The sequence below is a fragment of the Mercurialis annua genome, linkage group LG5 (genome assembly GCF_937616625.2).
Source record: "Mercurialis annua linkage group LG5, ddMerAnnu1.2, whole genome shotgun sequence".
Classification (NCBI taxonomy): Eukaryota; Viridiplantae; Streptophyta; class Magnoliopsida; order Malpighiales; family Euphorbiaceae; genus Mercurialis; species Mercurialis annua.
The window spans coordinates 19722774-19740563 of record NC_065574.1 but is presented as its reverse complement, the minus strand read 5'-3'; the positions used below and the strand labels follow the sequence as shown (position 1 = coordinate 19740563).

General features: G+C 33.6%; 1 pseudogene; it reads right to left on the bottom strand.

The window, feature by feature from the left end:
* Positions 1 to 329: 329 nt before the first annotated feature.
* LOC126681660 (cytochrome P450 736A117-like) lies at positions 330 to 4180 on the bottom strand (annotated as a pseudogene).
* Positions 4181 to 17790: the final 13610 nt, after the last annotated feature.

Sequence of the window (17790 nt, the reverse complement as noted above, 5' to 3'; positions counted from 1 at the left end):
ATCAAATAAAGAGTAATTAGATAAAAGTAGGAGTGTACATTCCATTTTGAAATTTTAATTTTATTTATATCGAACCGAGCTGGATTTTGAAAATTCTAAAATATGTTAAATCAAAACAAACTGAACCAATAGTGTGGCTGATTTTTGATTTATTTAAGTTCTTCAATTAGGTTTAAACAAAAGATATCTGATATATTATACTTTCAAACAGAACAGAACCAAACCAAACAATTTATTTTTTCTTATAATATCGAATTCAAAGTCAAACCCTGTTTATTATTTCAATTGATTATTCAATTAGGTTTGAGTTTTACTAACCCTAAATAGAACTAGGGTAGTGTAAGAAGAGGGTTCTTTCTACGAGCAGTAAAAACAAAGGATTCATCTATATCCAAATCCTCTCCTTTAACTCCATTAAGCAATTCCTAATCAAAGTTCTTCACTAGATTAGCGGGTGATTGATTCTAGGGGTAACTGTACTTTTCAAGAATTGCAAAATGGTGACCGAACTTCAAAACGTAACAAAATGGTTACTAAACTTTTAAATATGTGATTTTGGGATGTTTTTAAGTGTTTTAAGGTCAAATTATACATATGTAGTAATCAAATTTTGATTATTTATGACAAATAATACCTTATATTTTATATATACACACAATCAACAAAAAATCGACTCGAAATATTTTTCTTCGGTGACCAAAAGTTCTTCTATCTTAACATAACCAAATAGTATAGTAACTAAAATGTTACGTTTTGAAGTTCGGTCACCATTTTGCAATTTTTGAAAAGTACAGTGACCTCCAAAATCAATTACCCCTAGATTAGCTAACACAAGCTCCACCACATGCATTGCAAATGAAACACCTGGACAAATTCTCCTTGCAGCTCCTAATGGAATGAACTCAAACTCATGGCCTTTAAAATCTATAGGCAAAACTCATCCTAAGACCCCTCTACTTTATCCATTTGACTCAAGAAGCCCTTACCCCAAAGTTCGTGACGGCCGAGTCCTTTTTTAAGCTCTTACGTGGATGGAAAATGACAAGTGAAGCCCACTCTCCATTTATTAACAGAAAACGATGACGTGGCATTTCTTCCTATTTATTTATGCCCACGTGGCATATCAATTAAGGATTTATTTTACATAAAATTACAATTAAATAAAAAATTGTAAAACATAATAACTTTAATGGCAAGACTATCATTTTTCCATCATCTTCAATTCACTCCATCGCTAATCCATCTCCACCACCACCACTGTCTCCGCCACCCCGTCTTCACCACCACCACCCGTCTCCGCCACCCCGTCTTCACCACCACCACCCATCTCCACCACCACCAGCGTCTCCTCCACCCCATCTACACCACCACCACTACTGTAATTCAGTTCAATTAAACACAAATGGATCATCTTCAATCATACCAAAACGACAACGATCCATCTCCTTCCTCACCAGATTTATCACCGCCGCGTCTCCTCCCATCCAAATCTGTCGCGCCGAGAGTCGAGGTCACAACGTTAAGGCCTACGTTTTCTGGAGACAACGGCAGCGGTAGTGTTTTCTAGAGGCATAGACAGTAGGATAAGAAATTTCCAAGAACAACTGAGTTCGTCTTTGTAATCTCCAACAACCAAGTCTTGGTCTTCACCACCATCTGGGATCGAAGGAGACAGTTATGATAAAGAAAAAGGAAGTGATGGGAGGGAAAGAAGAGAATGGATTGATTGGCAGAATTGCAGAAACATAGAAAAATTACGTGCTTGTTTGATTTGGATAGAGGATCATTTAGGAGAGAAAACTTACGTGTGTAAAATTTGTTTAATGTTGGATTGTGGTGTGAAAATCAACAAGTGTACATAGAAGAAAGGTAATACTCTGTAAGTATTAAGATTGAAGAAAAACAAAGAATTGGAAGGGAAAACCCTGGGTTCTTAAGAGAGGTCTTGAATATGTTTGAGAGCTTAGCTCTTTTGTAATGTAAGATATGGAAGAAAAAGAGATCATTTTTCACGGCAATTTTATAAAGAAGATGAAGTGAAGAAAAGAAAAAATACATCTAGGGTCCCTAAAATTTTATGTATATTTATGAGGATTGAAAGTTAAAATGTTAGAGTAGTTTTCTTTTTCACCCTCTCATTAACGGACACTGGGCTTCACTTGCCATTTTCCATCCACGTAAGGGCTTAAAAATGCGATTTTTGAAAGTAAAAGGACTCGACCGTGACGAACTTTGGGGTAAGGACTTCTCGAGTCAAAATGGTAAAGTAGAGGGGCCTTAAGATGGGTTTTGCCAAATCTATATTACTATCCACAAATCTTTCAGGCCAAAACTCTTCAGGTTTTTCCCATGTCTGTGGATCTCTTGCAATGGCCCAGGCATTAGCAAAAACTATAGTTCCTGCAAAAATGTGATTTCCCATTACTGGCATCTTCTATTTTTTCTCTAGGGGCTAGTAATGGGAAAGGAGTGTGCAAACGAAGTGTCTCTTTGGTCACCAATTTTAGATAATGCATCTTCTCTAAATCTGTTTCCGTTATAATGGTTGATTTTTGATTTGTTATTTTATTCACCATATTCTTTAATTCTTTCATCACTCTTGAGTTTTTTATGAGTTCTGTCATTACCCATTCTAACAATGTTGAAGAGGTATCGGCTCCACCAGCAAAAATATCCTTGAGCATACCAAAAAATAACATATAGTAAGAAATTGGTCAAACACATCATTAGCACCCTTTTCAAAAATTTATTTATATGGTCTTTTTTCAAATTTCTATTTTTATCTAATCATTGTACATTTTAAGGAGGGAAAAGAAGCGCACATTACACTTGTCGTGAAACTTTGTGAAACGAATTTAATGTCAAACTAACTTGATAGGTTGGTAAAATGAGCCACATCATGAAACTTGGAGAGGGACCAGATAAATGAAATTTATAAGTATAAGGGTCTATTGAATAAAAAAACGTGAAAAGAGACTAAATAAACAAAAATCTTAAAGTATAAGGGTATTTTGTTATTTCCGAAGTGTAAATTGTTAATCACTCAACAACAACTAAGCCACACGCACACAACTTTCGTCTATAAAAGGACCCATTAAATAAAAAACAAATAGCGAAGGGATCTATTGAATAAAAAATTTAAAGGATTTAATACCAAAGAATGAAAATATATGAGCATTTTCATTAGTTAAGCCAAAACAATTATGAAAGATGATTTGTATTATAGCACCAACGAGTTATAGTTCAAATGGTATAGTGATGGCCAGTAAACTGTTAAAATTGTAGGTTCAATTATTAATTGATCAAATTTTTCACTGAATATTCAAATTGCAAAAAACTAAAATGAATATATGTTTTGATATACGAGTTTTTTTTATATTGGAGTTAAAATATTAAAATATTTTTATAGGCTGCTCGTTAAAAGAATCACAACTTTCACATGTCTTTTAAAACGTGATCCACGAAAGACAAATTTTTATTTTTGGCATTTCTGGTCAAACCTCATTTTTCTTTAACTAAACGGTAACGTATTTTGCCGTTTATAATGATTGAAACAACACCATATAATGATATTGAACATAAAATACAAAAAAATTGAAAAGCTTGGCCTTTGTGCTTAAATTGCTAAAAGGGTGAACACCAGTGTTTCTTTTTTCTTTCAAATTTGATTTGCATTTAATTTTTAAATTTTTTGAGCAAAAAAAGAGAGAAAACAATAAATACCAGAATGAGAGCCTTGATATTATCTATTTCAAGAGAATTTCCAGCCATATTGTACTCCTTTTGCAGCTGAAGCAGAACATGCACAGAATCTCTTTTTTTTTCCTTTTCTTGAATTGATTCTAAGCTACTCAGATGCTCTTCAACTATTCCATCTATAAATTCATCCAACTCTTTTGCAGTCCTATCCACATTATTATCAACCACATTTATCCAATTAATCCATCCAAGCCAAGGAATGAAATCTCCAACATTAGAATTTGAAATTTATAGGAAGAGAATTTGAAGAAAAGTGTTTAATTCTCTCAACCAACAAACTTATTTCTTCTTCTCTTATGGTTCTATAAGATTACACACTTTTAATACTTAGAAGGTGGACTACACAAACACTTCTCATTTTCTGCCAATATTCGCCGTATGGTGCGCCCGCCACTATTATCGGTTTACAACATGAGACCATATTTATCTATTTAATATTAGTTCAATGGTCTATTATCGGATTACTTAAAAATTACATTATTATTTTTTATTTAAAATTATAAAATATTAAAATGAATTATTACTTAATTTACTATCAATTCACCAACAATATAATAAAAAATGTACTAAATTAGTTTCAACATTATTACTTTTATTTTACAATTAGAATAAGTTTACTATTAATTTCTATCAATGTACTTAAACAAAGTTTTTACTAATAATTTATTATCGGTTAACTAAAAAAGTTAAGTTAATTTACTTAAGTATTACTATCGACTAATGACTACAGCACGACTAGAAAACCATTAAAAATAATGCAACTCTTTAACATAATATAAAATTAGTTTATGCTTTACTAATGGTTTAATAACAGTTTACTATCGGTTTTAAATATTAGTTTTAAAAATAAATTTACTATTGATTTATTTTCCATTCTGATTATCTGTATTAAATAAAAAATGGCCATTACATCATATACAAAAACAAATGAACAAAAAAATGCAGAGAAGAAGGTAATTATGAACTATATAGAAAAACATATGAATCTGCATTTCATCTCCATTTGTTTCACCATTCTTTTGCCTCGATAAGAAAAATCCCGAATTCACATAATTAGCCCATACTAACCCTAATACCGGGCAAACCCTTCTTCCTGATAAATACAAGCTACTCAAAATTACTAATTCTCACAGCATGAACTCCATCATCGTAAACCATATATTGTTAATGGCATGCACAAAATTTGCCAAAATATTGTTTCTGCAGTATTGGCATTTAAAATCAGGACCAAAAATAATCAAGAAAATCATGGTTTTATTTTAGTGCATTGCAAATCAAATAAAAAAAGATCACCAAGATTATGTACACCCGCAAGTAACCCGGTCCATTCTTTTTCTTTCTAATCAACATAATACCAAATAAATAAAAACAGAAAAATAAGCAACTGTTTATTCTAATCTATTGCTTCAAAAATACTTCAACATTACCAAGCTCTTCATCGTATTGTTAATATTGGTTAGAATCAATAAACCCAAAATCCAAAATTCTAGAAAACATAAATAATTGAAATCCAAATTCAAAATTAAATGTTCTTATTGCGGAAGCTCAATCGATTATTATGCTAGCGAATCACGTATTGTGCTTAATAATTATACCGGAAAAAATTTCAGATAAGATTGGAGGGTTACAAGCGAACCACTTAAGTACCAACCTCTTAGACATAATTGAACACAATATAACTAACTCCACAATAGATTTTTCTAAAAAAAACTCCACAATAGATAACTCTAACTAGCATGAGCATTAGCTAATAAAGAAACAATAATGAGAACACCAACCTTTTAACAAAGTTCTGCCAAAAAATTGGCTTTCATCGTCGGGCACTATCAAAATACTCCACTAACGTTTGTAAAATAATACTCCCTCCGTCCATTTTTAGTTGTCGCTTTAGGCAAATGTTTGTGTCCATCAATAGTTGTCACTTTAGGATTTCTATGTGATTTTTATAATAGTATTCCAAATTTGACCTTCTTATTAATTCACTTCATTAAATGATAGTTCAATTTTCAAAGTTATATCATCCAATAGTGGGTTATAACTCTACTTTCAAAACTAAATTTTTCAATAGTGGAGTTTATAAATAGGGTTATATTAGTCTTTATGTTTATAATTTAAGACAAAAGAAGCACTTTCTTAATTTTAGCAATATAGCCTAAAGCGACAACTAAAAATGGACGGAGGGAGTACAAACTAGTGAGCACGGTTCGGTTTGGTTCGGTTTGAAAATTTCTGAAACCAAACCAATCCACCCCTATTAAAATGAAAACCAAATTTCTTCATACGGTCTACGATTTTCTTCGGTTTCGGTCGGTTCACCGTAAATATAGAACACATAATTTTTTTCAATTGAACTCCAAATAATTTATATTTACATTAACAATTTTACAATATATGTTTTTACATTTTAATTAAAATTTCAAACTAAAATATTTAACCAACTCAAATCACCAAAAATTGATGATAATATAATGTGGGACTTCTTTTACATTTTTTTGAGATAAATTCCATTATAATCTGAAATTTCTGCTCCTGCAAAACAAAAAAAAGATTTAATTAATTAAAACCAGTAGTCAAAATAGAAAATAGCATATATTTAGAAAATAACATATTTTTAGTAAAATATTATGAGATAAGCGAAGATTAATTAAAATATTAGATCCGTGAAATTACCTTGAAAATACCGAAAAATTAACCAAAATTTTATCGTGGCCGTTGATAGCAGCCGGAGTGATAAAGCGAGCAACGTTTGACGTTCACAGCAGAAACTTTTTATAGTGGTGAGTCTTTGTACTCATTTTTTCATGGCAGTCGGCATCTTAGAGAGAATGGACTAGAGATGGAGGAGAAATATTAGGATTTTTGGCTTTGTTTAGGTTTAGATAAAGAAAATAGATGAAGAAATGGAGAGGGAGAGGGAGAGGGAAAGATGGATGAGAGTTTGGTGAAGGAGAAGAGTTGAGGCGGCATATTATGAGATATTAGGGTTTTTAGGTGTTAAGAGTGTATATAAAGTATGTGTGTAAATTACAAAAACAACCCTTATTATTATTATTTTTTCGGTTCGGTTCGGTGACCGAACCTTAAAACTAGATCGAAACTGAAAACCGGGATTTTAATAAATTTTAAACTAAACCAAACCATTTTAATCGTATATTTTTCGGTTTGGATATTTCGGTTCGGTTTGACTCGATTTTTCGGTTTGATTCGGTTTTTAATCACCCCTACTTATGAGTTTATTAGGCTTGTTGGGGGATGACTTTCAATGGGTAGAGAAGACTCCCTTTTATAGGCTAAGAAAGTCTCCACCGTTCCACTCATAAGTAATATGAGAATTCTACACTATGTATATAGCTCAATAATTCTAAGTCCCTTTTCTAAACAATGTGGGACAAGTCTAAAATAAGCTATATCCAACAAATCTCCACCTTGACGAATTTTCTCTGTACCTTCTCAAACTATCTTCAATGGTACCTTCAACTGCGCTTTAAAAGCGCCAACTCTCAACTGTAGCAGTCAAGTACATACACAACCAATTGTGGGATGATCCCACTTCGACACTCTTCCTCACGCATAGCATGACCGAGCAGAGCAACCAATTACCTCTCACGCATCGCGTGGGCCGGGCCACATTCAATTCTCAAATATTGAAAATACTAATCAAATTCAAACAATGTTTGAACTTGACTACTTTCATAATCTTTGTCATCATATCAACATGAGTTTCCATGGTCAAAATCTTCTGAAGTAGGACTCCACCTTCTTCAATAACCTCTGGTACCAAATGATATCGAACATCAATGTGCTTTATCCTTGCATGGTAGACTTGGTGATTTGCCAAATGGATAGCATTTTCAATATCACAATGTATCTTTACATTCTTCTCTTAAATTTCCAATTCACCAAGCAACCCATGAAGCCAATTTGCTTACTTAATAGCCTCTGCACTTGCCATGTACTCTACCTCCGTGGTAGACAAAGAAGCTATTGACTGCAAGGTAGACTTCCAACTAAACGGCGCCTTTGCTAGTGTAAGCACATAGCCTATAGTCGATCGCGGTTTATCAACGTAGTCTGAATCATTGTACCCAACTACATATTGACCATCTTTCTTGTCCTACCCAAATATTACACCAATATCCACAATATTCAGAGTATAATGTAGAATCCAATTTTCTTCTCCAACCACCTTGGATCCATCTAGCTGAGTCGAATCGATTTCCCTATCAAAGAATCCATATAAAAACACTGTTTTTACGTCCAACTGAACTAGTTCCATATTCAAATGTGCTACTAAAACAAACAAAATACTAATGGAAAAATGTTTAACAACTCGAGAGAAATCATCAATTTCTTTCGTCCAAACATAGCTTTTAGCTACCAACCTTGCCTTATACCCAATACCATTCTTGTTTAGAAATCCTTGTTCATATATCCAATTATAGAGACGTAGTCCCTCAAATAATCCTTGAGTTGCAAGAACCATCAAAAAATTTCCACCATCATTCCCCAAACGAATATGCCAAAGACTGATTTCTTCTAGCCCATTATCATCACTAGAAGCTACTGCAGTTGTCTCAATAATTGCATTACCCTGATAGTAATACAAGTTATTGTTCTTCCGAATTCCTTTCATGGCAACCTGTGCACCATAGAATACCCCATAGATTTGACATCGCCAATTGGACCACATGTCAAGTTTTAAATCATCGGAGTGGCGGTAATAGAAAAATTATTGGAAGACATAAAGTAAATAAGACCCGAGTAGGTCGGTTATGAAATACCAGGATGGAAATTTTGAAAATTTATATCGAATAAAAGAATGAGATTGGGACTAAGGGAAACAGTAAGAAGAGTTATTAAAATTAAGGTAAGTCCCAAATTGTTAAATAATAAATTAATTCTCAGAAATTATAATTAAAAGACTAACAGCGGAAAAATAATAATTTTTGGATTAGTACTAGTTATTTGGATATAAATAATACATATATATTTGAGTTAAAGTGAATAGTTAACCGTTTGGTTAAAATAGAAAGTTTGAAAGAGAAATGGTTAAAACTAATGAAATGAGGGATCACAGATGCCAATTGGCCAATATATATATATATATATATAAGCCCATATGAATCATTTTGAAGAAACATCTAGAGAAAAGAGGAAAGCATCAGATAAGGGTTTCACGATCAAAACTTGCAATCATCGCAGTTTCTTTGTTCGGAGTCGGAATTGAGTTATTTTCGTGCCATTAGATCAAGAATTCAATCCTCTATCTTCCCCAAGCTTTGAATCAAGGTGAGTTTGTAGTTTTGGGTGCTGAAATGGAAGATTATACGGCTGTTTCGTTTTTTATCGAATCGAATCAATCATAACCACGTCGTTTTTTACGTTTTAAGGTTCTTTTATGCGTTTTTGATGTTTCTAAGTGTTGTGACGATGATGGGTAAGTGCGGAAGTGTCATAAGCACGTCAGAATTCAAGTCGGGGCGGTTTTTGTGTTTCTCACGAAGTGAGAACACCTGTCATGATGTGAGAGCAACTCTCACTACGTGAGAGTGTGTCCTCACGACGTGAGGAACATCCCCTCACGATGTGAGGAAGGCCCTCACGTCGTGCTAGGACCAATTATGAGCCGTTTTGGTCATTTTTGACTTGTTTGATGCTTCGAAGTCGAATGCTTTATGTCTTGAGTTGTCTGAAGTTAATGGACTTCAATTTAATGGAATTTGTACATAAAATATGTTTCGAATTAGGGTTTGAACGTGAAGTTCAACAGACAGTGATATTTCGTTTAGTAACCCTAAAAATCGTATCGAGGTATTATCACATCAAGATTAGATACGATTACAACTCGACGAGTTATGTTTGTTTGATTCCAAGATCCGACAAGACAACCAGCTACCGGACAAGAAGCTCGTGAAGTTGGCAGTTTTGTTTAACGTGGTGTTTTTGGATAACGGTTTCTGTGAGTTTATATATATTTAATTTTAAAGTATTTAAAAGTGCATTATAAAGCAAATGTGTTATATTGCTTTACTTTTGTGCTACATGTTTATTTTGCAAATGTTTTATATGAGATGCATATACGTTTGATTTGAAACCAGTGTAGATCCGATGGAACGTGCCTTCCAATTGGGCGGGAATAGGACTGCGTGATCACCGGTTTTGATTATTATTAACTATGAAGATGCTTATGAAATCAGATATGGAAGTTGGATTTATGTTTGTTAGATACGAGGTTGAACTCGGTGGATCTATCTTGGGACCCGTATCTAGTGGGTTGAACTTCGTCGAACTATCTCGGGACCCACAACTTGGAATTAAGTGACTGGTAGCGGTTGAATTCGTATGAACTATCCCTGGACCGTACCACTTGGATCAGTTTGATTTCATTATATACGATTGGCATGTTTGAGGATTAGGGTTTCAATCAGATCCTCTACGTGTCTATGTATGTTTGAAATGTTTATAGCATTATTTTATGTTTTATTATAAATGCTTATTAGTAAATTATATGAACTCACTCAGTATATTCCCATATATTGACCCCTCACAGTCTTTCCTTTCAGGTAAAAGTATTCTAAAGAATGGACTTCCATTTCTTTTTCCGGAAGTCTACAGTATTTGAAGTATGTGTCAAAGGATGTATTACTTCGTAGAGCTGCAGTAGTCAATAGATGTCAGTAGACGATATATGATTTGAATTCAAACGGTATTTTAAATTGACAACTCTCATACGGTGTGTGTGTGTATATATATATATATATATATATATATGTTAATTGTTTATAAAATGATGTTTATCCGTTTGATCTCTTTACCTATTCCCCTAAGTAGAATTGGTTGTGATTATGACTAAAAACACGGTAGTGCTAGGCGTGAGGTATCGCTTTGTAAGACCCTGCTTTCTAAGAATCACATTAGTTTTCAGAAAATGAATATGATTTTTTTTATATCTATAATAATATTGTTTAAAGAGGTTTTCTGAAAACGTTTAATGCATAATAATATATTTTAATGCGAAAAATTTATAGAGGATTCTAGGCTTGCTATTGGTTTTGGAGCTACCACTCCCATTCCCTAGCGCTGGTGTCGGCTCAATAATTTGGATCGTGACAAAGTTGGTATCAGAGCAGTTGGTCCGGAATACCACTGCTTTGTGTGTAAGTCTACCTAGGAACTATTGCAGCACATACGATTCGAGTCATGTTTTGATCAGTTTTCGTTTGAATTTAAAATTTTCACTCCCCACACTACGATCCGAGTCTGTTTGTACGTTCGATAGAATTGTTTGACGATATTACGAATGCGAAGGTATTCCGCTTACGTAAGAATGATCGGTTTATGATACGATTGTTGTTTTTTATTGCGTACGAAATGGATTATCGACATTTGTACGACTCGATGACGAGGTTAGTGTACCAAACATCGTATAGTCTGACGATGCCATCAAAGTCATTCGATTGAGGCACTAAGAGATGATCGATAGTGAGGTGTGAATTAAGAGGAATGGAAGAATTTACCTAGTTACAGAGTTTAAGGTTTAGAGAACTTACGAAGTTAAAGATTTGTGATTTATAAAGATTATTTCTTTTAATGATTCTGAAAGAATAATTGTGCCTAGATTCGATATAGTACTGTATTATTGCCACGACATGAATAGAATTGCATCACTACATACACATAATGGAAGGAATAAGAAATGAATTCATACATTAGTAGGGTATGCATCATATGCATTATGCTCAGATAAGAGGTAAGTTGTGGCAACTCTTTGGTGATGAGAGACGTCATCACCCTAGTGCACAATTATGCTAACGCTTAAAGAATTTGAACATGAATTTCATAAAAGAGTTAATTTTATTTCAAAGATTTTTGAAATGGTTGCGACCATAATTGTTTTAATGTGAATATACCTAGACTAGTACTCTGTAACGAAGGTGAAATGTTCGAGATCTACCTACAAGCAGTCCTCGAAGGTACAACGAACTTGTACAAGAGAGCGAGCTAGAAGTTATATTTTGGAAAGACACGAAGATAGTCGTAGATCTAAGATTTATTATAAGATTAGAATGATAAGATATGCCTGAATAGCTAAGTGTAATCAATTGAACGATAAACTAGGATGTCCCTATCTTTGAATGAAGTGATTAGAACCCTATGTCATAAGACGTTAGAGGTGTGAAACATGATGATTGAACATAGAAATCGACTATTAGCTTAAACACTAGAGATACGAAGATAATCTCTACGAATGGATGATGCAAGTTTTTACACAATATCGTAAGATCATCAAGTCTAGTAAAACTGAGATATCTTTTAATTGAGCCACTAGATTGGTTTAATATTAGAGTATAATGTTCCTAAGAAGGTTGAGTAGGAGTTGACCGTTGCGATCGTCGAACGGAGGACTAAGCGACAGCTTTCATAAGATTATTGATGGGAGATTTATACGACTAGAAATGACCAACCAGCCAACATATTATGAGAGTATAAGGAGTACGGACGTAAGATATGTATCAGATGTGGATGGTGTGAAATATATGATTAATAAGGCTAAAGGATGGGTTGCATTAATTGCGTGGAGTATGTTAAGAAGTTGGAAATCCATGAAACGTGCTTTGCGGTTGCGGCATTCTGACCAATAAATTAAAGAATAAGCATATGTATGCAGAATGTATACGAGGTATAAGGCCACGAGATTGGGATAAGAAACATGAAGCGCAAAAAGTATAGTATGATGGCTATGCAATGTTGATGATGACTCTCAAAGGAAGACGTGAACTCTGCATGTGAAAGGATAACACAAGTTCCATGACGGAGATTGTACCAGACGTATACAAGTTGAGAGTTTTATATATTAGGACTGACGAAGGAGTCAAAGTAAGTTAATACTCAAGATACATAACGTATTAAGAATAAAGATACCCGGATGAAGATGTTATGATAAACGAAGAATGCGAGACAACGATGTACAAAAGAGAGTTGGGTTATGATAGGATTAAAAGAGAAAGAAAGAAATAGGAGTCAATAAAGACAAAAGATCCTAAAGTTTTCTATGAGGAGTATTAACGAATAAGGAATATTGTAATGGATTAAGTATGCGAGTATAGGAAAAACCGCTCATTGGATACAAGGGAGTTAGTAAAAGGGAAAGATGTATGACGAATAAGTTAAAAAAGAAGAACATTGAATAGTTAACATTAGAATATCGAGAGTGAAGTCGAAATTCAAGGACGTCAACTGAAGTTCAAAGTATACAAATTTGAAAGCAAAACGAGGGCATCGCACCAATAAACGAAACAATAAGTTCAGCATCATGTAGCTTGAAAGTTAATAGGTACATTGACTGTACCTAGAACAGTAAGTCAAAAGATGATAATAAATTATTCTTGGATTATGGCCAAAAGTTTGTTAACGGTTCATAAGCAATTGGGGATAGAAATAAAGGACACGAGAAACGTTAGTGGTCGGTGCTTCAACTCTTGAAGGGTTGATGGAATAAGATCAAATTTTCTAATGAGAGCGATGTTGTTTTAGGATCCGGAAAATCTCAAGAGACATCTGTACAAATCAAGGCGATTATGTATGGAAGTAACTAGTACGAGGAAAAGATTCAAGAAGTGTTATAAAGGTCGAGTATGAGAATCGATATAGATTTTACACGAGAAATCAAGATGTTTTAAAGGAATGCGATAATAGGAGACCAAGATTAGTCTTATTGACATAACAAATGTCAGTATTGGATGCATCCCATGAGTATAAGTAAATACTAATGCATTGGATTTTGAAGTGATCTAGAGGAAGCAACGTCTAAGATTTTTATCAATGATTAGAAATATAACAAGGAAAGGTGGAATGAGAGAACGACGACAAAGAAATATATGGAAGGAGTTACAAAAGCTACAAGAGAGGCCGTACTAATAAATGGAACTAAGGGATATAAAAGGGAGTAATGAGCTTTAAGAATAATCGAACCAATATTTTGCGAGAATCTACCAGGTAATTGACGACATAAGGGTATAACAACGTGAAGACTAAGGTCAGATTAAAGTAAAGTGTCATTAAGTGAAGAGTGTCTAATGACAACCATAGGTCACTCAGATAAAGAGCTGTTGAAAGAATATGAAAGGACAACGATGTATCGAGAGACGGATCGAAAACAGCATGAAGAATACTTGTAACTATTAACAAGGATAGGCTACAAAACTAATCTACACATTTGAAAAACAAAGATTGAAATACAACCTTAAGTGAAGGAAGAGTAATACCAATCAGAGAGATGAATGAAGTCAAAGGATCGAGAGATGAGATACATTATGGAAGACAGATGTGAAACATATCAAGTAATGCCAAGAGTGCATTCAACTTCATGAGATTCAATACCAGAATACCATGAAGTATGAAAAGGAAAAATTAAGTTAAATTGTACAAGTTTAGGAGAATGTGTGTGGATGGCGCACAAACGCTATGAAGAGATTTCCCTGGCCAAAAGTAAAACCACTTTGATAAGGATGTTGACATGGATACGAGAAATTTGAACGAGTTTTGGTACATATACCATGGAGCAACTCGATAGAGATTTGACTCATGATACAAGACCACAATGTTAGCAAGTCAACGAAGCAATATAATGATAAGTAACCAGGACATAGTATCTTTTCACTCTACAATCAACTAAAATGAAATTATGTATAATAAGAAGGTGAATAACAATAAGAGAATGGGTGTAAGATCAAGATCAATAGAATTATAAGTGAGCCAATTACTTTGAATAAGTAACTTCAGTAATGCAAGTAAGGAACCTTGCTACAGGAAAATAAGTTAAAAAAAACCGCCAAGAAATATCGACATACAGAATTTCAAAGAACACGATGGATTGCAAAGACGATGTCATCAGAACTTGTGATCAAAGCATAACAGAATAAGGGACAAGATTTTAAGTAATTTCCAGTAAAGGAGCGACCGCGGTACGCCATAAGTGTAGTAGTTACTTCCAGCAAGTAATTTGAATGACGGAAACAAGGGAACCTACTACCAGCAAGCTAGAAGGACTAGTGAAAATCGTAGCCAAACGATGTCAAATATAAGAAAAGGCGATAAGTGTGAAATGCAATTACTAGTAACAACTTTTGGACGCAACTCCGTTATCAAGAAAGTTCATCAAAATCTCACAGTCCGTACAATGGTAAATCAAGGGCAAGATCTCAAGTCTTTACAAAGTAATGTAATACTTGATGGATAAAAGTATTACTATAATAATAAAAGTATCGATTAATTAAAGTAAATAAAAAGGATTTATGAAAATTCGAGGACGAATTTTTATAAGGGGGGAAGAATGTAATACACTTTAGATTTGACATCGCCAGTTGGACCACGTGTCAAGTTTTAACTAATCTGAGTGGCAGTGATAGAAAAATTATTGAAAGACTTAAAGCAAATAAGATCCGAGAAGGTCGGTTATAAAATTCCAAGATGGAAATTTTGGAAATTAATATCGAATAAAAGAATGAGATTGGGACTAAGGGAAACATTAAGAAGAGTTATTAAAATTAAGGTAAGTCCCAAATTGATAAATAATAAATTAATTCTCAGAAATTGTAATTAAAAGATTATCGGGAGAAAAATAATAATTTTTGGATTAGTAATAATTATTTGGACATAAATAATACATATGTATTTGAGTTAAAGTGAATAATTAACCGTTTGGTTAAAATAGAAAGTTTGAAAGAGAAATGGTTAAAACTAAAGAAATGAGGGATCAAAAATGCCAATTAGCCAATATATATACATATATATATATATACATATATATATATATGTGTATATATATATACATATATATATATATATATATGTGTATATATATATATACATGTGTGTATATATATATATATGTGTATATATATATATATATATATATATATATATATATATATATATATATATATATATATATCTATATATGAATCATTTTGAAGAAACATCTAGAGAAAAGAGGAAAGCATCAGATAAGGGTATTACAATCAAAACTTGATCGTCGGGGTTTCTTTGTTCGGAGTCGGAGTCGAGTGATTCTCGCGCCGTTGGATCAAGAATTCTATCCTCTATCTTCCCCAAGCTTCGAATCAAGGTTAGTTTGTAGTTTTGGGTGCTGAAATAGAAGATTATAGGGCTGTTTCTTTTTGATCGAATCGAATCAATTGTAACCACGTCGTTTTTGACGTTTTAAGGTTCTTTTATTCGTTTTCGATGTTTCTAAGTGTTGTGGCGATGATGGGTAAGTGCATAAGTGTCATAAGCACGTCAGAATTGAAGTCGGGGCGGTTTTTGTGCTTCTCACGACGTGAGAGCACCTCTCACAACGTGAGAGCAACTCTCACGACGTGAGGGACATCCTCACAAAGTGAGGATGGTTCCTCACAACGTGAGGAAGGCCCTCACGTCGTGCTAGGACCAATTCTGAGCCATTTTGGTCATTTTTGACCCTTTTTGATGCTCCGAAGTCCAATGCTTGATGTCTTGAGTTGTCTAAAGTTAACATAATTCAACTTAATGGAATTTGGAGAAAAAATGAGTATGTTTTGAGTTAGGGTTTGAACTTGAAGTTCAACGGACAGTGGTAGTTCGTTTAGTAACCCTAAGAATCATATCGAGGTATTATCATATCAAGATTAGACACGATTACAACTCGACGAGTTATGTTTTAATTCCTAGATCCGGCAAGGAAACTAGCTACCGGACAAGAAGCTCGTGAAGTTGACGACTTTGTTTAACGTGGTGTTTTTGGATAACGGTTTCTGTGAGTTTATATATATTTACTTTTAAAGTATTTAAAAGTGCATTATTTGTAAAGCAAATGTTTTATATTGCTTTACTTTTGTGCTACATGTTTATTTTGAAAATGTTTTATATGAGATGCATATACGTTTGATTTGAAACTAGTATAGATCCGATGGAACATGCCTTCCTATTGGGCGGTAATAGGATTGTGTGATCACCAGTTTCGATTATTATTAACTATGAAGATGCTTATGAAATCAGATATGGAAGTTGGATTTATGTTTGTTAGATACGAGGTTGAACTCGGTGGATCTATCTTGGGACCCGTATCTAGTGGGTTGAACTTCGTCGAACTATCTCGGGACCCACAACTTGGAATTAAGTGACTGGTAGCGGTTGAATTCGTATGAACTATCCCTGGACCGTACCACTTGGATCAGTTTGGTTTGATTAAATACGATTGGCATGTTTGAGGATTAGGGTTTCAATCGGATCCTCTACTTGGCGATGTATGTTTGAAATGTTTATAGCATAATTTTATGTTTTATTATAAATGCTTATTAGTAAATTATATGAACTCACTCAGTATAGTCCCATATACTGACCCCTTACAGTCTTTCCTTTCAGTGAAAGTATTCTGAAGAATAGAGTTCCATTTCTTGTTCCGGAAGTCTATAGTATTTGAAGTATTTGTCAAAGGATGTCTTATTTCGTAGAGCTGCAGTTGTCAATAGATGTCAGTAGATGATATATGATTTGAATTCAAACGGTATTTTAAATTGGCAACTCTGATAAGGTATATATATATATATATATATGCTACTTGTTTATAAAATGATGTTTATCCATTTGATCTCTTTACCAATTGCCCTAAGTGGAATTGGTTGTGATTATAACTAGAAACATGGCAGTGTTAGATGTGAGGTATCGCTTTGTAAGACCCAGGTTTCTAAGAATCGTTTCACATTATTTTTCAAAAAATGAATATGATATTTTTTTTATACATATAATTATATTGTTTAAGGAGGTTTTTTGAAACGTTTTATGTATAGTAATATATTTTAATGCGAAAAATTTATAGAGGATTCTAGGCTTGCTACGGGTTTTGGAGCTACCTCTCCCATTCCCTATCGCCGGTGTCGGCTCAATAATTTGGGTCGTGACACTACAGAAATGAGCTTCTTTATCAAACTCCGCACATAACAGACATCTTTCATAATCCTTATTGACCCATCATGGTTCCTCAAGTGAATT